Source organism: Bubalus bubalis, chromosome 6, assembly GCF_019923935.1.
Source record: "Bubalus bubalis isolate 160015118507 breed Murrah chromosome 6, NDDB_SH_1, whole genome shotgun sequence".
Classification (NCBI taxonomy): domain Eukaryota; kingdom Metazoa; phylum Chordata; class Mammalia; order Artiodactyla; family Bovidae; genus Bubalus; species Bubalus bubalis.
In genome coordinates, this window is record NC_059162.1 from 91,459,430 (window position 1) to 91,481,634 (window position 22,205).

The following is a 22,205-nucleotide window of genomic DNA, read 5'->3' on the forward strand; positions in this document are numbered from 1 at the left end:
CAGAACAGCACCAAAAGCCAGGCTCTGGAGGCTCAGAGGAAAAGGAAAGATCCAAGAGGGAACGAGCTTCATGTGTCTTGGTGCTGGTGTGCCCAGCCCCGAGCTTCATGCCTGCCACAGAGCTAGCACTGAATTCATGGGTGATGAGCTCTTCTGGGAAATGTCAGGGAAAGGGTCTTAAAAGAGGAGAGTGTCTAAGCAGGGTTTTTAGGAAATGAATCAAAGCTTGGAGAAAAAAGGGCATTCCAAGCAGAGGAAACAGCTGATGCAGAGATGAGGCAGCACGGAGCGCGTGGCAGTGTTCGTTGATTCACTCATTCAACAAACATTGATGGCGTGTCTGTGACGGTCCGGGCACTGCGCTCCACAGATGGCTGTGGCTGGACTGGAAGGGGGTGAGTGGGAGGAGGAGGCAGGGGCCAGGCTTCTGGGTGGGAGGAGGGGTGGGCTTGTGCGTTTTGCAAGGGAGTCAGGACTCTGCACTGTCAGGTATGGGTAGGGGGGACTGAAGGAGTTGTCTGGAAGAAATCATGGTAATATAGGACTAGAGTGTGGGAAGGGAGGGGTCCTACCATGTAAATGAGGAGCCTGAGGCTTCGAGTGATGTTGGCGCTTGCTCAGGCACAGCCAGGTACACAGCAGCAGAGGTGGGCTCTGGGCTCCCACGGGCCAGGGCTCAGATCCTGTAGCCGTCTGGTCTCTCAGCTCTCCCCCAGTCCAGCCCCACCCTGGGTCAAAATCCTGGGTCTTGGGCTCCAGGTGGCTACCTCGCTTTCTAAATGATCTTGGATACCTCTCCTCCTCTCTCTGGACCAAAGAGCTTGGATGAAGGCAGAATCTTCCAAGGTGTGGGTCAAGTCCACCTCATGGGATGAGGGAATGAGGCCGGAGAGGGCACAGACACGGCCACAGACCATGGAACCTCAGCTCATCTTGGAAAATTTACTCCTTTTTGATTCTTGCTCCTGGCTAAGTCAAGGTGAAAGCAAAAGGCCCATTTTGAGGTTGGAATGTCTTTAAGGCCTTTCTGATGCTTGCTCATCTCCCTTCATAGCAAAGAGAGAGGCCACTTAGCAAGCAAAACTTATCTAAGCAGAATTGCTTTGTTTTCACTGAATTAACTCTTGTATTTACCTCTTGTTTTTGGAAAGCCAAAACAGAGTACAGTTTCTTTTGTTCAAGTTTTTTAAAAGTGAGTTAACTTAAAGAAAAACACTAAACAGATAAGGTTCGAGCAAAAATCATGGAGGAAGTACAGATGACCAGGCTTTAAGGACTTCCTGGCTAGAGACCTCTTACTTCACTTCTAACATCAGCCATTTTTCTAGGAAACTAACTTGGAATTTAGGTGCTGCAGCACGTAGGATCCCCAACCAGGAATCAAACCAGAGCACCCTGCAGTGGAAACACGGAATCTTAACCACTGGACCACCAGGGAAGGCCCCTGTTTTTTAAAAACGGGGAAAATGAAACTTCCTTGGTAGTCCAGTGGTCAAGACTTGGAGCTCTCAATGCAGGGGCCACTGGTTCACTCCCTTTCTCAGTTCCTGTAGTCTCCCCCAGTCTGAATCAGGGCCTCTTGTGGAAATCAGTTTCCTTAGCCTCTCAGGCACCTGAAGGCATCATTGCCTGTATGTATGTGCGCCTGCTGTCCCCATAGATGGGGAGGCAGTGCCTCTGTTATCTCCATCTAGTCCAGGCTATGGCTTTTCCAGTAGTCATGGATGGATGTGAGAGTTGGACCATGAAGGCTGAGCGCTGAAGAATTGATGCTTTCAAACTGTGGTGCTGGAGAAGGCTCTTGAGAGTCCCTTGGACAGCAAGGAGATCAAACCAGTCAATTCTTAGGGAAATCAACCCTGAATATTCATTGGACGGACTGATGCTGGAGCTGAAACTCCAATACTTTGGCCACCTGATGCAAAGAGCTAACTCATTGGAAAAGACCCTGATGTTAGGAAAGACTGAAGGCAGGAGGAGAAGGAGATGACAGAGGATGAGATGGTTGGATGGCATCACTGACTCAATGGACATGAATTTGAGCAAACTCTGGGAGACAGTGAAGGACAGGGAAGCCTGGTGTGCTGGGGTAACAAAGAATTGGACATGACTTAGCGACTGAACAACAACAGCCTAGCACCCAGCACAAGGTCTGTACAGACAGATGCTCAATAAACCTTTGTTGAATTGAAGAGGGTACTTTTCAGTGTGCATGACGCTGACATTAGTTCCAGTCTCTCTGGGACTTTTTATGAGATCACTTTTCCTCTGTTGAGTCTCCTGAAGGGAAAGTTGCCTGTGAAGAGTAGTGAGAAATGGGGGAAAGGCCAAGATGTGACATCAGACAGATGTGGGTTCAAATTCTGCTTTGCTGTTCAACCGATTGAGCTGAACCAGAGTACTGTTAAAGGGGATCCTATCCCGACCACAGAAGAAGACAGGGCGTGATAAATAACGGAGACAATGTGAGAAGAGCTACATCCACACTTGGGGTCAGGGACACACTTGCTTATTAAAACATGGAAGCGTTAGAACTGTAGAAAGTACAGAAAGCCCAGATGCTAGAGGAAAGAGGAACTCATACTACCCAAGGGACTGAAGCAGGGAAAGTTCTCTACTTGAGGGTCCTTTTGAGTCGGGCTTTGAAGGATGAACAGGAGTTACCCATAAACACTCAGAGGAAATTGAGATGAAAAGGTGGAAATTCATATAGGTAGAGAACTCCCAGCCTCTACATGGAACTACAGCAAGAAGAATTTTAGTTAAGAAGGAAGGACTTCTCCACCCACAGAGCTTGGGCACAATTCTAGTCTAGATTTGACTAAAGGTGTAACACGGCCCAAGAAGGGTCAAGAGCCCCTTTATCATAAGTCAAAGGCCAACTTGTCCATCGGCCTGTGGCAAAGCCACCTAATAACTTTGTCACTAAACCTGCTTCCTCTGTGCTAGAAGGCAGTCCCTCCTTGAGTGAGGACGGGAAGGAGCAGGAGGCTCCCCTCTGATTACTGGGTCTGCAGCCAAAAGGCTGGGCCCGGGGCCAAGCAGCCCCCTCCCTTCACTCTCCCAGAGCCTGATCCCCACCCCGCCTGGCTCCTTCATTTCTCCCTGCAGCCTTGACCCAGGGCAGTGATACCAAACTGGAACATCGGCCCCTCTCCTGGGCTGGGGAGGGACAAATGGAGGCAGGGCCCGTTTTCTAGGACAGAACTCCTTGCCCTCGCCCTTCCTCCCCTAGCCCATGTTGTTCCAAACTAGACCTTGGGGAGAGAGGGGGACTGGAGTGTGTGGATGCTTTTGTGTGTGTGACTGAGTGTGTATGTCTGTGTGGAGAGAGGGAGAGAGAGGGAAAGAGAATAGAGCCTGTGAGTGTGTGACTGTATGTGTGTGTGTGTGTGTGTGAGCGTGTGTGTTATGCATGTGTGTGTTATGCGTGTGTGGAGAGAGAGTGACATAGAGAAAGGGGGGAGAGAGAACAGAGCCTGGGACTGTATGAGTGTGTGTGTGTATGTGTGTGTGAGTGTGTGTGTGTTATGCGTGTGTGGAGAGAGAGTGACATAGAGAAAGGGGGGAGAGAAAACAGAGCCTGGGAGTGTATGAGTGTGTGTGTGTATGTGTGTGTGTGTGTGTGCGCGCGCGCGCGCAGAGAGAGAGAATGACAGAGACGGGGTAGAGAACAGATCCTGGGAATGTGTGTGTGGCTGTATGACTGCGTGACTATGTGCAAGAGACTGGTGTGTGTGTGTGTGTGTGTGTGACTCCAGCAGTAAGCTGTACCTTAAAGGCACAGACCCTGCCTCTGCCCAGCTCCCCTCCACCTCCACCCCTAGCCAGAACCACCCCCCACCACCATCAGCTGGGAACCAGAGCCAGTCAGTCCCCAGTGACTCTTGCCTGAGGGAAGAGAAGCAAGCCAGCCCTCTAAACAGCCCCACTCTAGGCCGAGGCTTTGAGACCTCAGAAAGGGGTGCAAGGAAGGAGAGAGGGGCTTTATCCCTAAGGAAAGTAGGGCCCCTCAGAGGACTGGGGGCTGGTGTGGGCAGGAGGCCCAGCTCTGGGCCAAGACTGCCTGGTCCAGGGTCCCAGCTCTTCCCTTACTTAGGGCGGGGTGGGTGGAAGAAAGCCACAACCTCCACACCTCCTTCGCAGGGCGGGGACTCAGAACAGAGCTGTGCAGCAGTCCCGGATGGAGGCCATGGGGGTACGGGTCGTGGCAGGACACCGTGAGGTCTCTGGCGCAGATAAGAAGGCTGGCTCTCGGGTCAGGCTGTCTTCCCGCCGCCGTCTTAGCAGCTGGAGCCTGCAGAAGGGAGAGCAGGGGTGTTCGTTTTCTTCCCACAGTAACCTGCCCCTCCCCCCATTCGTACACCCGATTTGGGCTCCCAGGCAGGAGGTGATGGGTGGAGCACCGAGAGGCTAAGACCAGGTTTCTCGTTCTGCCTCGGTCTTCAACTCGCTGTGTGACCCTGGACAGGTCGCCTACCCTCTCTGGGCAGCTGCTGCCCGTTCTGTATAATGCAGACACTGGGTTCACAGACTACCAGCTCTTCTAGCTCTGACATTCCCGCATGATGGGCGTCATGATGCTGAGAACGTGCCTCCAGTGGAAGAGGAGGAGAAATTACCCAGCCCTGAATCCTCCTGGCCCTATCCCCAGAGTCACAAAAAATGTAGTGTGTGCTGATGTGTCCAGGAAGGTCTTCCTGGTCCATCTCTGCCGTGTCACAGGCGAGGAAACTGAGGCTGAGAGATGGAGGATGAACGTAATTGATTTGCTTGAGCGAGATACAGAGGGACTGAGAGCCGAAGCCAGAACGGGAGCCTGGTCCTCTGGTCAAACGGTGTTCTTCTAGCTATTCGTAGAGCCCGAGTCGCCAAAGGAGCAGCAGGAGCTGGGAGGCCAGGAGGAGGAGGACATGCTGGGGGCGCGCCCAGCGGCCCCGGCTCCCGCGGGCCCCTTCCGGCCCCTCCCCCAGTCCGCGCACCGTCCCGCCACCTGCTCCCCCGCCCGCCGGGGCGGGGCCGCCGCCCCCCGTCGCCATGGCAACGCGCGCCCCGGCCGGCCGCCCTGGCCTCCTTGCCTCGGCGCAGCCCATCTGGCCCCAAGCCCTCCCCAGCTGTGCCGCCCGAGGCCCGGGCCGCCAGGGGCCCCTCACGGTTCCCCAGGGGCGGGAGACCAGGGTTGGAGCACCAGGCTTCGCCACCTACCCGTCCCAGCACATGGGTTGGCTGCTGGGTTCATCTTCCTGGGTCAGAAGCCACCCTGCCCTCCGGGATCTCACATTCTAGAAAGAACCCGCCCCCAAAGGTGCACCCAGTGCGTAGGAGACAGCCATAGGATTAGGACAGCTTTCTGCATGCAGCCAGCCACCCTGGGCTCAAATCCCCAAGTAGCGTGACCCTAGTCAGTTTACTTAGCCTTTTCCCCATCTGAAAAATGGAAGTGATCATAGAACCTGCTTCATAGGGTGCTGTGAGGGTTAAATGGGTCAATAAAGAAAAATACACGGAGTCAGCACTCAATAAGGATAAGCTGTTATTATTACCGCAGGTAGCAAGCACAGCAAGAAAGAGCCGAAACCCAGAGTAAAGGGCCTAACCCAGCCTGGAGGGCAGCAGGGGCAGCTTCCCAGAGGAGGCCATGCTGGTTGGAATCTTAGGAAGTAGCAGTTAGCCAGGAAGCAAAAGGGAAGAGAGAAGAACAGCATCTAAGACAGAGAGGTGAAAAAATAGCAAGGAGTTTGGGGGAAGGGAACATTATGAAGCCCCTCAGTGTTGCTGGAGAGTATAGAAGAGCTTGGCATACTTTCCTGGTGGTCCAGTGGTAAAGAATCCACTGGCCAATGGAGGGGACCTGGGTTTAACCCTTGGTCTGGGAAGATCCAACATGCCTCAGGGCAACTAAGCCCATGAGTGAAAGTAGTGAGCCCAACTGCCCTAGAGCCTATACTCTGCAACAAGAGAAGCCGCTGCAATGAGTAGCCCCAACTCCGGGCAACTGGAGAAAGTCTGAGCACAGAAACAAAGACCCAGCACAGCCAAAAATAAATACATAAATTTTAAAGCATAAAAGTAAAATTGTTTTAAAAAAAAAAAGAGAAGAACTTGGCTTTTAGTCTAAGGGCACTGAGACAGGAACCACTGAAGAGTTTGAACAGAGGCAGGACATGTCCCTTATTTTCCTAGACATCATTTTGGCTGCCATACATCCAATGGCTTGGAGGGGTTAGTGGTCTTTTTGAGAGATAGTGAGGTCTGAACAAGAGGAGATGTAAGGTCAGTGGAAGGTGGGGACCGATTCATGGCTATTAGGAAGCAGATGGGACAGGACAGTGACCTGTGCATCAGAAGTGGCTGGAGAGGGCAGAGTTAAGGATGGCCATGAACATGCAGGTGGTTGCTTTGGGTACTGGAAGGGCAGCAGGGCCAGAAGAGGGACAGATGTGGGGTTGGGGCGGGAAGAGGATGGGCTGTGAGTGTGGAGCAAGGTTGAAGGAGGTGCTGCCCAGCTTGGGAACACTTGACTTTGGAACCTAGACACCAGGCTACAGAGACCAGCATGGGAGACATTGGTGCCTGGATGATAACTAATCCTACCGAGGCCTGAGAGAAGCCCCAGAATCTTCTGGGCTAGGGACCCTCACCAGGCCACATCCTCTCACACAGAGAAGAGGACTTTTGTTCCATGATTGAATTCTAAGCTTTGTTTCCCAGGGCCAAGCAGAATCTGTCCAAAAGAAATTCAAGAATTTTGACCCAAATGCTAGAGTGCCATTATCTCTTTCTGAGGCTGTGGGGTTTGTGAGGGACTGGAGAGTCCAAGGAGATAGTCCCAGCTCTGTCGTATAGCAGCTGTGAGGTCAAGCAAGTCTCCTTGCCAGCCTCAGTTTCCTCCTTGCTATCTCCCTTGCAGGGTGACTGTGAGAATTAAACAGGTTTCTGGACACAAAGCTCCCAACACGGCCTCTGGCCATCTTTGTTAAATATGCACACTCTAGGATCTTCGCCAAGACCCAGGACTATGAATGTTCACGGTGGGGTGTCTGGGGGTGGTCTGGGAATCTGCAGGCGAAACTGACCCATCATTGAATCAGAGTTACTACCACTAGGGACTTCCCTGGCAATGGTCGTGCCATAGGCAAGTCCACCCCCAACATTTGTGGCCTGGGGCAAGAGCTCAAATGGCAGGCCACCTGCCAGGTTCCTCCTCTCCCCACCTGCTTCCTCCCTACAGCAAGAGTCCCTGTTTGCAGACGTGGAGACTCAGCCCTATGTCCCAAATTCCCAGGTGTACCTCCCCTCCACCCCCCCACCAAACAGTTTCCTTGTCTACCCATCAGGTCTAGGGTTGCACACACCTGCAGCAGAGTCCACTGGGAGGACAGACCTGGGTCCTGAGAGTGGGCCCAGGACCCTTTGAGCAGGGAATTCCAGATTCCATTGCCTGGAGTGTGATCTAGAATAAGCTTGGGCTCCAGAGGGGCATGTCTCCTTGGCCTCATGTACACCTTACCTTGTAGGGGGGGCGTGGGGCTGGAGGCGGGCAGAGGGGACCCGTACATAACAGAATTCAGGGCAGAGACCCAGCTGCCCAGGTCTTTGGTTCCCCTGCTTCAATTTCTATCAGCCTTTCCCACCAAGGCCCTCTGACCATCCCAGTGGATCCTAATAGCCATATCATGGAGGCTGCAGTCATTTGTCCATCTGCCTGCTCCCTGCCCAGCTGAGGCCATCTCAGACTTTACCTCCAGCCTCTGCTGGCCCTGAGAAGTACAGGGTTCTGAAACCTCCCACAAAGCTACCCCGTGGGTCATCACAGCTCATGCGTGACCAGTCCTGGGCTTGTCTTGGGAGGTTCTATTATTGTTCTTTAAAAATGAGGAAACAGAGGCTCAGAGAAGGCAAAGGAGGAACTGATATTACAGAGCATCTACTGAATGCCAAGCATGAGGTAGGTGTTTTAAAGACGTGACCACCTAATACCTCTGTCAGGATTATCCCCAATTTACAAGTGAGGACACTGTGACTCAGGGAAAGAGAAGTAACTGGCCCCTGGGTCATCCATTTGGTAGGAGGCAAAGTCAGAATTCAGATTCAGCTGGTCAGACCCCCAAGCCCAGACCTCCTTGATGCATAGTAGATGGTGGTGGTTTAGTCACTAAGTCGTGTCCGACTCTTGCGACCCCGTGGACTGTAGCCCGCCAGGCTCCTCTGTCCATGGGATTTCCCAGGCAAGAATAATGGAGTGGGTTGCCATTTCCTTCTCTAGGTGATCTTCCTGACCCAGGGATCAAACCTGGGTCTCCTGCATTGCAGGCCAGTTCTTTACGGACTGAGCCACCAGGGAAGCCCGTGATGCACAGTAGGCCTTCAGTAAACCTTGCCAAAAGGAGCTAAGGTTGAAACCTGGGGCCTACAGTCTCCTGTGAGGACCACGGAATGTGAGGAATGTCCACCCCCAGGGCCGGGCCCTGGGCAAGGTGACCTTTGGGGAGATAAAGTCGAATTCCGATGCTCAGAAGGAGACTAGCAGGGGCAGAGCTCGGGTGGTACTGCCAGGGACTGGGGCCAGCTGCAGCCAGGCACCGGCTCCCAGAGCCAGCCCTTACAACTAGGCCATGTGACGGGGACAGCACCCCACCCCGCCCTACCCCTGTTGTTTCCTCAGTAGGAATCTCCTTTCCCCCACTTTGCAAATGACACCTCAGCTGCTGCGCCGCTATGCCTCTAACCCTGTCCCCAGCTGTCACCTGAGCACTTCTCCTTGGAAGGCCCTGGAGAATCTCAGCCATAACTGTTCATAACTAAACTCACCATGCTCCCCCACTGCGTCCTACCATCCTCCCTGGGAATGCCAGCTCCATGCCCCAACGTGGTTGCCAGGGCAGAGCTGCCAGATATAGCAAATAAAAATACAGGACTCAGGTATAGATACACAATGGAATATTACTCAGCCATAAAAAGGAACGTATTTGAGTCAGTTCTAATAAGGTGGATGAACCTAGAACCTATTATACAGAGTGAAGTGAGTCAGAAAGGACAAGATAAATACCATATTCATGGCACTCCACTCCAATATTCTTGCCCGGAAAATCCCACAGACAGAGGAGCCTGGTAGGCTGCAGTCCATGGGGTCACTAAGAGTCAGACACGACTGAGAGACTTCACTTTCACTTTCACTTTTCACTTTCATGCATTGGAGAAGGAAATGGCAACCCGCTCCAGTGTTCTTACCTGGAGAATCCCAGGGACGGGGAAGCCTGGTGGGCTGCCGTCTATGGGGTCGCACAGAGTCGGACATGACTGAAGTGACTTAGCAGCAGCAACACATATATACAGAATCTAGAAAAATGGTACTGAAGAATTTATTTACAGGGCAGCACTGGAGAAACAGACATAGAGAATAGACTTATGGACATGGGGAGAGGGGAGGAGAGGGTGAGATGTATGGAAAGAGTAACATGGAAACTTACATTACCATATGTAAAATAGATAGCCAACAGGAATTTGCTGTATGGCTCAGGAAACTCAAACAGGGGCTCTGTATCAACCTAGAGGGATGGGATGGGGGTGGGGATGGGAGGGAGGTTCAAAAGGGAAGGGATATATGTATACCTATGGCTGATTCATGTGAGGTTTGACGGAAAACAGCAAAATTCTGTAAAGCAATTATCCTTCAATAAAAAATAAATGAAAAATACAGGACTCAGTTAAATTAGAATTTCAGATAAACAATGTATAATCTTTTTCGTGTATGTCCCAAATATTGCATGGGACATACCTATACTAGAAACAAATTATTTGTTTTTTATCTGAAGTTTTAAGATTACCAGGCATCTTGTATTTTACCTGGCAGCCCTAAGTCCGCGTGTAGTTCACCACTTAAAACTCTTCAGTAGTATCCTGGGGTCAGAGAATGGAGAAAACTCCCCTGTTTGAAGCACTCTTCCCTCACCAGTCCTTGAAATCACCTCCTCCAGGGAGCCTTCCAAAGAGCCATAGTCTGTGTTAGGGACTGCTCTGTGCAATTAAAGGCCATCCATACTTCCTTATCAGAACTTTAAGTGCCCTGCTGTCTCCCATCAGTAAAAGGTCCACGAGACCAGCATCTGTCCTTACATTCACTCTGTTCCCAGCCCTTAGCACCATGCACAGTGCCTAGAAGAACTGCTCTGGAACCCTGGCTAAGCCCCTTGCCTTCTCTGTCTCTCCGTTCAGAAGAGACAGGTTCATCTACAATGGCCTGTGAGGCTCCTCCCAGCTCTGATGCTGGCCTGTTTCAGCCAGATCCTGCACTTTGACCCTGGAGATCACTGGCAGGGGTGGTGCAGGGGAGAACTCTGAACTCAGCTTGGAAGACATGAAGACCAGCCCCAGCTCTGCCAGTCTGTGACCTCAGGCAAGTTCCCCACCCTCTCTCAGCCTGACTTTTCTCCTCTGCCAGGCTCTGTACAGGGGAGGGGAGGGATCACGCGGCTTGCTCAAAAGGTTGTTGGGAGGTTGAAGTCAGAGAGGTAAAGCCTGCATCAGGGAGCCGAGCTGGCACTTTGGAGGCCCTCAAAGAACACTAGATTCCTCCCTGCTCTTCCCATTCAACTGGAAGACCTAAATGCCCAGGAGGGACTCAGGCAGTGGGGGCTGAAAGAGCTCCAGGGGGAGGAGGGAGGGAGAAGCTGGGCTGGGAGCATTCAGGCAAGACTTTAAATCTGGTCTTCAATTTATTTATTTATTTATTTTTAAAGGGCCTGAGCATCTTCCCTGAGAGACTTAAGACTCAATCCAGCCTGAGCAGAGGGGGACAACCTGAAGTCAATCATCTCCCACTCCTTTGTAGCGGGGTAATTTTTCAGCCTAAGTGGAGGGCAGGGAACATGTGGATGTAGGGGGAACACATTTGAGAGACCTGGGTCCAAGGAGACAGACACCAAGGTGGGGGGCTTGTGCAGCCTTAGAGCTCCCATAATCTCCTCCAGATTCCCCAGCCCACCCCAAATAAATATGCAGCTTCAGTGAGAACAGAATACTCACTGGCTTCAAGACAAGCTCATCCCCCACCCTCATTCCAGTCCCCTTTCCAGAGGCAGCAGGCCCATGAGGTGGGGAATTCCTGGCAGGCCCCGGGGCCACCCACCCAACTCTGACCCGTTCTTCCAGTGCTTGGACAGGGCCGTCCCAAGGACAGTGGGGCAAGGAGGTGGACACTCCTTTCCCAGACAGTCTGGGGTTCCTGGCGGGGTGGGTGGTGGGTGGGTGGGTGAGACAGCAGTGAGTAATTCAAGAGCTATGAGCCCCCAGGAAATGAATTCTTGCCTGTGAAAAGGAATCTTAAGACAAGGCTCTCTCAAACCACCTCCTTCTCCTCCTGCTGCTCCTCTCTGTCCCCTCTCCTGCCTCCTTCCTCCTCTAGCTACCCTGCCTGGCTCTCCCAGCCTCTGCTGAACTAGCTTCCTGTGGTCCATCAATCAGGTCCGATCTGATCTCAAGACCAAAGAGGCAAGAGGAGGCAGGGAGAGAGGAAGAAAGGAAAGGAAGGAGGGAGTTCGCCTTCAGTGAGCCCCCGGGTCTGCACAGCTCACCGAAGCTTCCGAGGTCTCTAGGGCCACAGCCATCCCGCAGGGCAGAATCTACTTTTCAGGGGACCAAACTCAGCCTTAAAGAGTATAGACTCCGTGACAGACACACAGGCGATACAGAGTCAACTCTCACCCTAGGGCTCCAAGGTACAATCCCGGGGCTTCAGCTGGCCCCGAGTAAGCAAGGCTGCCACATTCTGAGGTTGGGAGCCTTAGTTCTTCGGGGTCTGAAGCCAGTCAGAGCAGGTCGGAGGATGAGGCTACCAGTCCCTGTCCCAGGCAGGCTCAGTCACCTGAGGCAAGTCCCTTCACCTTTCAGACGATCCCTTTGTCCAGTTAAAATCTGTCCTGGAGTGACCTTTGCCCTCAAGGGAAAGGGGACAGGTTCCAGGGCTTGCTTTCAAATCCTGGTGCTGCTCTTCCCTACAGCGAGCGGGACAGTCACTGCCCTCCTTGAGGGTCACTTCCCGCCCCTGTGAGATGGGGTGATGAGGCCCTTGCAGGGGGTTTGGGGAAGACTGGGAGTGCACAGTGCTCTGCACCGTTGAGGGCTCTGCAGCTGGTGAGTGAGGGGAGAACCCACTGAGAAAGCCTCGAGACCATGATCCGTGCGTGGGACCCAGACCTACCAGGTTCTTGCCTCTCTGCTGTGTGACCAGGCAAGTGACTTTCCTGCAACAGCAGGCCAAGGCACTCTTGGACCTGGGAGGGCAGACTAGACTCATTTATCTGACCTAGAGAGGAGACCCCTGTCTACCCAGTCCTGACCTGGACAGGTCCATCCAGCTCTGTTTTTCCCCATGCCTGCCAGGCACTAGCCCCACCCTGCCCCAGAACAAAAGGGACATTTGACATTCTTTGTCCTGAGCAGACTCATTCTCTGAGTGTTGGACCTATCAAGCCTTGCAGCTAGGACCTGCCACCAACCCCTACTGCAGGTCCCCCACCTCCACCCCCGCCCCCACCACGTCCTGGCCCAGCTCTCCCACTAGCCTGGAAGAGAGCGAGGGAGGCGTCTTAAAGGAGCAGTCTGCTCTCAGAAAATATTCCCCACCCCCACCATCGGAACTAGCAGGAAGGAAACCAGGTGGGGGAGGGGGACGGGAGAGGTGTCCACGGAGATTACAGGCGTGTGACTTGTTTGGGACTGGAGGGGCGTCAAAGTGAGGCTAAAACTTACTCTTCTCCTGGCTCCCACCTAAGGGCTCTTTTCAGTTTTTTTAGTGTCCTTTAAAGGAAAGGTCCCAACCCTGCCTTGATTTGCTGTGTGACCTCGGGTGAGTTCCTTTCCCTCTCTGTGCATTGGTCTCCCTTGTATAAAAGAAGAGGAGAAACAGGTATGAGCCAAACCCTGGTGAGGTGCTGGGATACCAGAGATGTCCTGCCCCTAGAATCTAGTCCTAGGTTTCCATGAAGATTCCACCAACAAAAAGCCACGAAATGACTCTCAAGGTAAAAGGAAGATGTTTCTGTGAAAGTAGGACCCCTAAGTGGTGGAGGAGAACCAGCCTCTCTTCCCTCCAATTGATCTTATACAATGTCCAAAGCTTCCCCCTCTTCACCCATTGATAGGCTTGTGAGACAAACAAATTGAATGGTGTTCTTCTTGTACAGAAAATAAGGCTACAGGCACACCGAGGACAGGCCCCAGCCCGCCCTGGGAGCTGGTGTCTGGAAAGTGATGCCTAAGCACTGAGCCAAACGGGGAAAGATGGGCGATGGGTCATTTGGTCGAGGGACCCAACAAGCAAGGGAAAAGCACTGATACGTCCTTGTGCTCTGGTTCCTTTGGCTGGAGCTTGGGGTATGCTGGAGGGGAGCAGAGAGGGGAGGCCGGAGGGTCTTGGTTGCCTGACGGAGGAGTTTGTCCTCTGGGTGCCAAGTAGCTAAGGGGAGATTTTACACCAGGCAGTATTCCTTCACTACTGCTGTACTGAAGGGAATGAATGGTGGGGGCCCAGACAGAGACCAAGGGCCAGCTGTACACATAGGTACCTTCTGACAAAGGGGCCCGTGGAGCCATGGGGGAGGGGCAACAGAGCAATTCCTCCCGGGAAAGAGGGGAAGTGAGCGGGGAGATGAAGCAGGGGAGAGGAAATGAAAGATTAAGTGCATAAAGGCCATAAAGCTCAGAACCGTCCAGGCTGGATGGATTCCCAGTTTATAGATACATTTATGTTCAAGGATGCCCAGCCAGGCCCGATACGCCCGCAAGAGCAGCCACCCAGGGAGGCCAGGGGACCCTGGGCTAGAGGAGACCCTTCTTGCCACTGCACCCCTCTCTTGCCCACTCCCCTTCACCTACCCCCAAATCCTCAGGGCTGGCTGACAGCCCAGCTGGAAGCAATTGTGGGAGTCTCCAGCCTGGAGAGCTGCATCCCACAAAGGGCCCTGGTAAATAGCAACCCGCACCCCAGACGGCCTGCAGCCCCCTCCCCCTCTGCAGCCCCCTGCCCGGAAATTTAAAACAACTGCTCTACACAGTCTTAAATCCTCCAGGAAGGAGCAGGAAGGGGTTGGCAGGCGGGAAACATGAGGCTGGCCAGGGTCCTGCCTGGAACTCCCTCTTTCCCTTCTCCCACCCTGAAGTCCCCTGAAAGACTTCCTCCCACCTGCTCCCCCTAAAGTCTTGCCGTGGGTTCCCCAGCTCCCTGGCTTCCTATGCCGGTGTTCACTGCAAGGCATCACAGCTGCAGTCTGTTGGAAACATCAAGTGGGCGGTGAGCACCCAGAGCGCAGAACAGTCCTATGCTTGCTTGGCCCGGGGAACCGGGTCTGCCACAGAGCAAATGCAGAATGTATACATGAAGAATGAATAGATGAAGCCACATGTGACCCTGAACCACTGCTTGGCTCTTTTGAACTCAGTTTCCTCATCTATTAAATGGGCGCAATAACTTTTTCACCTAGTCTACTGTGCAAGTATTTTATGAACTGCGAAGCTGATAAGTCACAATGATTCAATTTCTGCCTTCCTGGTCTCAGCTTGCTCACCTGTAAAATGAGGGCCTGAGTTAAGTCCTAGCTAGGGGCTGTTCTTTGATATGATATTCCGAGACTTTAGCCAGTGGCGAGGATGTCCCTTAAATATCACCCAGCTGGTAGGGGGACGGCAGAAGGTGAGTTAACAGGGAAAGAGCCCTGACTAGGGTTTGCTGCTGCTGTGCTGTGCTCAGTCGTGTCTGACTCTGTGGCCCCATGGATTGTAGCCCGCCAGGCTCCTCTGTTGGTGAGATTCTCCAGGCAAGAATACTGGAGTGGGTTGCCATTTCCTCCTCCAAGGGATCTTCCCATCCCAGGGATCGAACCCACGTCTTCTGCATCTCTTCTGCCTAGAGTTTAGAAGGCCACTATTTTAGTTCCAGCTTGGCCCCTGACTTGCTGTGTGATCTTCTCTGGGCCTTTGTTTACTTCTCTGTAAAATAGGAGTGGGTGGACACAGGATGCCTGAAGGGACCTCTTGCATTCAAGTTCTATGTTGACAGGATGTTATCCAGAGGACAGTGAGGAGCCACTGATGGGCTTTCAGTAGGAAAGTGGCATATGCTAAGAGTTGCATTTCAGGACACTCTGGCAGTGGTATGGCTTGTGGGTAGAAGGGTGAAGAGTCTGGAGACAGGAGAGCCAGAAGGGGGCTGCTGTCTTTGCAAAGGCAGCTGAAGATAGCAGCTTCCACATCTTTCTTCACGCCACACCTAACCCTGGGATACCCTGCTTCTTCCCAATATCTCCTGCTTTTTAAAACTCACCCATCTTTAAGACACAGTTCAAAGACCACCTTGTCTACGAGGGCTTCTCAGGTTATTGCTGATGCAGATAATGAGCTCTTCCCCTGTCATCCAGTTTCCTAGCTCTGTGTACCTTCATCACGGTACCAGTTTGAATTACGGGTTTGTGTGTGTGTGTGTGTGTGTGCATGCATGTGTGTGTACTCTCACCTGGGCTGTGAACTCCTGAGGTCAGGGTGGGTGCCCCACTCCTCCCCATGCCGTAATCTCTTATACCCATCACATGGCCTGGCCCGGAGGAGGTGCTCAATACACGCATGCAGAGGGCTGATGCCAGAGCATCCTACTCCTTGAGTGCACTTACACTGGGCTCCAGCCTCAGTTTAACTACTAAGAGCCCTGTGACCACGGGCCAGTCACTTCTCTCTGAATAAAGGTCCCTTTCGGCCTCATGGGAAGTATCTCCATTATTCATTCTCAAGTCAGCACTCCCTTCACTCAGCATTTTTTCCCTTCCTGTGGCCTGGGTCACAGTGAGCTGCTACGAGTATGACTCCCATTGGAACGTGAGCTCACCGAGAACCTCACTCCTGGGTCTTGCCCAGTGCTGTCTGCCCAAGCGGTGCTTGACTAATCTGTATAGATGTCCACTCCTTGGTCCTTAGAGAGGGCGCGTATAGGATCCCCATAAACAGTGATGTAAGATCAAATGTGCACCTTTGCAAGAGGCCAGGAGCCTTCACTGCCTAAGCCCTGCCATAGTCCTGCCTCTGTCCGCCCCCCAACCCTCCTGACCCGCCATCCTTCTGGGGCTATTCCGGCCTCCCCTGAGAAGTGTGGGGAAGAGGTGCTGTCAGCAGATGGGTCTCTAGCCAGCACTGCTCTGCCCCAGGCAAGCCCTGCTCGAATCTCAGCCAGAGTCCCCCTCCCACTCCCCCGCCCCCATGGGCTGGGACAGACCTCAGCCAGCAGGCCTCCCAGCTTTGATCAATACAGGGCAAGCAGCCAAGGCGGCTGCAGGCTCCATCCTCCCAGGAGGCCCCAGCTCAGCCCGGGTCACATGGGGGAGGGGGCTGCAGCCTGGCTCAGGGACTCTGGGGGTGGGGCAGGGCACGGGAGAGTAGGAAAGGCAGGCATCACTCACAGAGTCATTCATTCCTTCACCCGCTCACTTCTCTGCCCACAGATGTTCCATCCACAAATATTTAGTGAGTATCAACTACGCACTGGGCACTGCCATCAGCTCTGGGGACAATGTGAGGAAAACACAGCAGCTTTTGTGGAAATGAGTGTTCTCATGGGGAAGAGGATGAACAAAAATTAGAAGTTTCAAAATGTGATAAAAATAAAATATGATAGGGTGACAGATTGGGGCAGCATTCCTCAGGCTGGCCAGTGTGTGTGTTCAGTCACTAAGTCGTATCTGACTCTTTGCAACCCCATGGACTACAGTAGGCCAGGCTGCTCTGTCCTTCACTATCTCCAGGAGTTTGCTCAAATTCATGTCCATTGTGTCAGTGATGCCATCCAACCATCTCATCCTCTGCTGCTCCCTTCTTCTTTTGCCTTCAATCTTTCCCAGCATCAGGGTCTTTTCTAATGAGTCGGCTCTTCGCATCAGGTGGCCAGAATATTGGAGCTTCAGCATCAGTCCTTCCAGTGAATATTCAGGGTTGATTTCCTTTAGGATTGACTGGTTTGATCTCCTTACAGTCCAAGGGACTCTCAAGAGTTTTCTCCAGCACCAGAACTCAAAAGCATCAATTCTTCGGTGCTCAGCCTTTATTATGGTCCAGCTCTCACATCCAGGGAGGGTGCTTATTTAAGACCCAGAATGATGATGAGATCCCACCAGGTGGCTCAGATCAGGAAGCAGATGCTGAGATGGAAATTTGTATGCAGGCAGCTTGTTGGGTTGCTCACGGTCTCACGGGACACCTGTGGGCCAGGGAGAGAGGCAGCCTAGAGTAGAAGGAGAAGTGGGGTTATGCTACACTCACAGCAGAGGCCTCAGCTCACCCCCACCAATCAAGAAGTTAGCCTTTAAGAGTTATCCCAGGGCCTCCCTGGTGGTCCAGTGGTTAAGAATTCAACTTGTGCAACCCACTCCAGTATTCTTGCCTGGAAAAGTCCATGGAGAGAGGAGCCTGGCAGGCTGCAGTCCATGCGGTTACATGACTGAGCATGCATGCATGAGGGTGGAGGGAGATGGGTTGGTAGCAATAAACTGGTAGAACTAACCAAAAAAAAAAAAAAGAAGAAGAATTCAACTTGCAAAGCAAGGGACACCTGGTCCAGGAATATCCCACATACCACAGAGCAACTGAGCCCATGCGCCACAACTACTGATCCCACTTGCTGCGACTACTGAGCCCACACTCCCTACAGCCCGTGCTCTGCAGCAAGAGAAGCCACTGCAACAAGAAGACCTTGCTTCACAACAAAGAGTAGTCCCCACTTGCCACAACTATAGGAAGCCCATGCACACCAGCGAAGTCCCAGCACTGCCAAAAATAAATACATCTTTTTATAAAAAAAGAGTTGTCCCAGCACCAGGCAGGCCTTTGTACCCCTATACTGACCAGCCACTGGGTAGGTGCCCCCAGGAAGGAGCAAGCCAGCTGCCTTCAGTTAGAGGCATTCCCACAGTCTCAACTGCTAGCTGCTGCCAGCAACACTCAGCAGCTGGGAGAATGAGGACCTCAGCCCAGAAGGGGGCCGTGGGGGCACACCTCAGTATCCACAAGGCAGGCCAAGATCTGGAGGAAGAACGTTCCAGACAGAGGGAATAGCAATGCAAATTCCCTGAGGCAGAAGCGAGCTTAGCCTGACGGAGGCACTGAGAGAAGTCCAGCATGGTCAGAGTGTGCCCGGGGGGAAAAGGGAGTCACAGGACAGCAGTCAGAGGCAGGCACAGACCAGTCCAGAAGGGCCTTGTGAACCCTGGGATTTTTTTCTAAGTGTAAAGGATCACCTCGGGAGGGCTTTAAAAAGAGAGTGATCTGATAATTACCTATTAACACTATCCAGGCTTCTGGGTGGAGAAGGGGAGGGGAGGGAAGTGGGAGGGAGAGCATTTGGGAAGCGGTGGAAGGGTCCAGGTGAGAGCCCCTGGTGCTTTAACTAGGATGGGCAGGAGTAAGCTGCTGTCCAGTACTGGACAGTGCTGGGAAACTTCCAGAAACCTCGGGGGGGGGGGGGGCGGGGAGTTGGCTGAGGGGTGGAACTCAGAAGTGTCGCTACTGGAACAAGATAAAGCACTACTCGTCCATTAATTTACCTAAAATATATACTGACTGGGCATCTGCTCTTTGCCAGGGACTGTGCGAGGCGTTGGGGTTAGAGCAGTGGAAGGTGTAGCCGTGGTCCTGACCTCATGGAGGTTATAGTCTGGTGGGTATTGAGTAGGAGCCAAACAACGTACCAATTGCCATTGAGATCAGTGGTCTGAAAAAAAACTCTGGATTTCCTCCTGTAAGCAATGGGGAGACATTTTTTTTAATTAAGGTATATCTTATAAACAGAAGATTGTCCAATCTAAAGTACCCCTTTTAATGAATTATAAGCATTACTCAATCAAGATTCAGAACATTTCCTGTGCCCAGAAGGCTGTTTCATGTACTCTCCCAACCAAGTCACCTACAGAGCAACCACTGTTTTGATCTCTATCATCACATGTTCATTTTGTCTGTTTTTGAACTCCATTTAAATGTATGTATGTACTTGATTGTGCCTGGTTTCTTTTGCCCAACATTATGTTCAAGGGATTCATATGTGTTGCCATATGTAGCAATTGCCTGTTCTTTCTCATGGCTATACAACATTTCACCATGAAGGTGAAAGTGTTAGTCACTCAGTCATGTCCAACTCTTTGCAACCCCGTGGACTATAGCCCACTAGGCTCCTCTGTCCATGGAATTCTCCAGGCAAGAACATTGGAGTGGGTAGACATTCCCTGAGCTTCCCAGGTGGCTCAGTGGGTAAAGAGTTGGCCTGCAGTGCAGGAGACACAGGCAGATGTGAGTTTGATCCCCGGATTGGGACGATCCTCTGAAGGAGGGCATGGCAACCCACTCCAGTATTCTTGTCTGGAGAATCCCATGAACAGAGGAGCCTGGTGGGCTACAGTCCATAGGGTCGCAAAAGAGTCAGACAATACTGAAGTGACTGAGCCTGCATACAGCCGTTTCCTTCTCCAAGGGATCTTCTCAACCCAGGGATCAAATCCAGGTCTCTTGCATTGCAGGCAGATTCTTTACCATCTGAGCCACCAGGGAAGCACAATATTTCACTATATATGTATATATATATATATATATATATATATATATATACACACACACACACACAATATTTTATTTATCTATCCTACTGTTTTTTAAATTAATCACTTTATTTTACTTTTTTGTCCATGCCACATGGCTTGTAGGATCTTAGATCCCTGACTAGGGAAGGAATGCATTGCTTCCTACAATGGAAACATGGAGTCCTAACCACTGGACTGCCAGGGAATTTCCTGGCAGTTTCTACTGTTAATGGACATTTGGGTCATTTCCAATTCTTGGCTATTATAAATAATGCTATGAATATTTCGGTATATTTCCTTTGGTGGATATACATGTGCTCGTTTCTGTTGAGTATATATCCAGGAGTGGAATTCCTGAGACAGAATTATATATATATATATATATATACATATATATATATATCTTTAGCTTTGGAAATACTACCAGTTTTCTAAAGTATTGCATCAATATATATTCCTATTAACAATGTATGAGAGTTCCAGTTACTCCATATTTTTGCAAACACTTGAAAATGTTGGTCCTTTTCATTTTAGCCATACTGGAAGGTATATAACATTAACAGTATCTCATTGTGGTTCATATTTGCATTTCACTGATGACTAATGATGTGGAGCAACTTTTCATATGCTTGTTGATTTACGAAGTGTCTGTTCAAGTCTCTTGCCTGTTTTTTGCTTTTAATGCATTGTCTAGTTTTCTCGATATATGAGTTCTTTAAATTTTCTAGGTATGAGTCCCTTGTTTGACATATGTATTGCAATTATGTCCTACCAGTTTGTAGCTTATATTTTCACTCTCTTAGTGATACCTTTTGATGAATAGTTATTAATTTTAATGATGTTCATTTCCTTTATCTTTTCAACCTTTTCCTTTATGGTTGATTTTTTTCAGCATATATGTGATATGCTTAAACAATCTTTGCCTACCTCAAGGTCATAAGAGATTCTCTTATATTTTCTTCCAGAAGTTTTTTTTTTTTTCAGAAGTTTTTTTTGGCTGCACTGCACAGCATGTGGAATCTTTGTTTCCCCACCAGGGATTGAAGCCATGCCCGCCATAGTGGAAGCATGGAGCCTTAACCACTGGACCACCAGGGAAGTCCCAAGGACCCTGACCCACGTGAATCAACATTTCTGTATGGTGTGAGGTAGAAGTCAAGGCTCATTCAGCACCCATTTCTAACCAAGCTCCATTTAAATTTCTAGCACCAGTTTTTTGAAAATACTTTTTTTTTTTCTTCTAGTGAACTGCAGTGGCCATTTTCTTATAAATCAAGTGCTCATATATGTACAAGCCTACTTCTGAGTTCTCTGTTCTGTATAGTTGGTCTACTTGACTACTTTGTGCCAGTACTATGTGTTAATTATTAAAGTTTTATAATGAGTTTCCACATATGATAGTCTAAGTCCTCAAGCTTTATTCTTCTCCAAAATCACACTGTCTTTTTCTCTGCATTTTCATATAAGCTTTAGAATCAGAGTGTTAACTTTTAAAAAGCTATTAGATTTTTTATTGGAATTGCACTGAGTCTAGAGGTCAATTTTAAAAGAATTAGCACCTTAACAAATACTGGCCTAACAACTCTCTATCCCTTAAAACTCCATCTGACCATCAGGCCAACTTAGATGCTGCTCCTTCTGAACTTTCATTGTACTTCCTATGTACTTAGGTATGTTTATATTGTGTATAGACTGAGCAGACTGCATAGAAACTGATTAGATGTCTGTATCTTCCTTAAGAGGTGATCTCTTGGGCTACCAAGCCATCCTTGTATCCTAATTCTTAGTAAAATGCATAGTATATAGTAAGTGTTTAATATAAGTTTGATGAATGAATGAATAAAACCCAAGTCACTTTGTACTCAGAGGTTTTCACTTTGATATCTGGCAATGCCTTCACTCCTAATTCTGCAATCTGACCAGTTTGTTAGAGTAAGGAAAGAAGATGGAGACAGAGCAGGTAGACAGTTCAACCATTCAATGCCACAACTAAAGATAGAACTCAAACTGTATACCCTATTGTCCTTGAGTTAGTGAGAGTATCTCCATATAAGAACCTCATATGAAAGTGGGGTGATCCCCTGGCACTTTCCATGGCATTTCTTAGCAATAAAGCTGCTATCACAGATACGAGAATTATTCTTATTTGAATGCCTCATAGGAATAGGAACCAAATATTCACTGTCCCCTTGCTTAGCCCTGTCATCACACACACACACACACAAAATACCAAATCTTCCAATCCATGAACATGGTATATCCCTCCGTTTATTTAGGTCTTCTTTTACTTTCTGAAGCACTAATTTAAAGTTTCAGAGTGAAGGTTTTGCACACATTTTATTGCATTTATTCTTAGGTATTTGATGTTTTTGATGCCATTATAAATAGTATTATTTTCAAATTTCATTTTCTAATTGTCTGTTGCTACTATAGAAAAAATAATTATTTTTGTATATTGTCCTGCATCTCAAAACTTTGCTAAATTAATTCTAATACTTTATAGATTTTTTGTAATTCTTACATCCACAATGATGTCATCAGAAACTAATGGCAGTTTTACTTCTTTTTCAATCTTTATAGTTTTTATTACTTTTCTTCCCT

General features: G+C 50.2%; 2 long non-coding RNA genes across 2 annotated transcripts; one reads left to right on the forward strand and one right to left on the reverse strand.

The window, feature by feature from the left end:
• Window positions 1-2,059: 2,059 nt before the first annotated feature.
• Window positions 2,060-13,335, reverse strand: LOC123334118. The gene is made up of 3 exons (XR_006551904.2): window positions 11,704-13,335; window positions 4,136-4,297; window positions 2,060-2,296 (listed from the first exon to the last, which is right to left on the reverse strand). It is a non-coding gene; the product is annotated as an uncharacterized LOC123334118 (long non-coding RNA).
• LOC123334119 lies at window positions 10,738-21,465 on the forward strand. Its single transcript, XR_006551905.2, has 3 exons — window positions 10,738-10,835; window positions 18,617-18,691; window positions 20,642-21,465. It is a non-coding gene; the product is annotated as an uncharacterized LOC123334119 (long non-coding RNA).
• The last annotated feature ends 740 nt before the right edge of the window (window positions 21,466-22,205 follow it).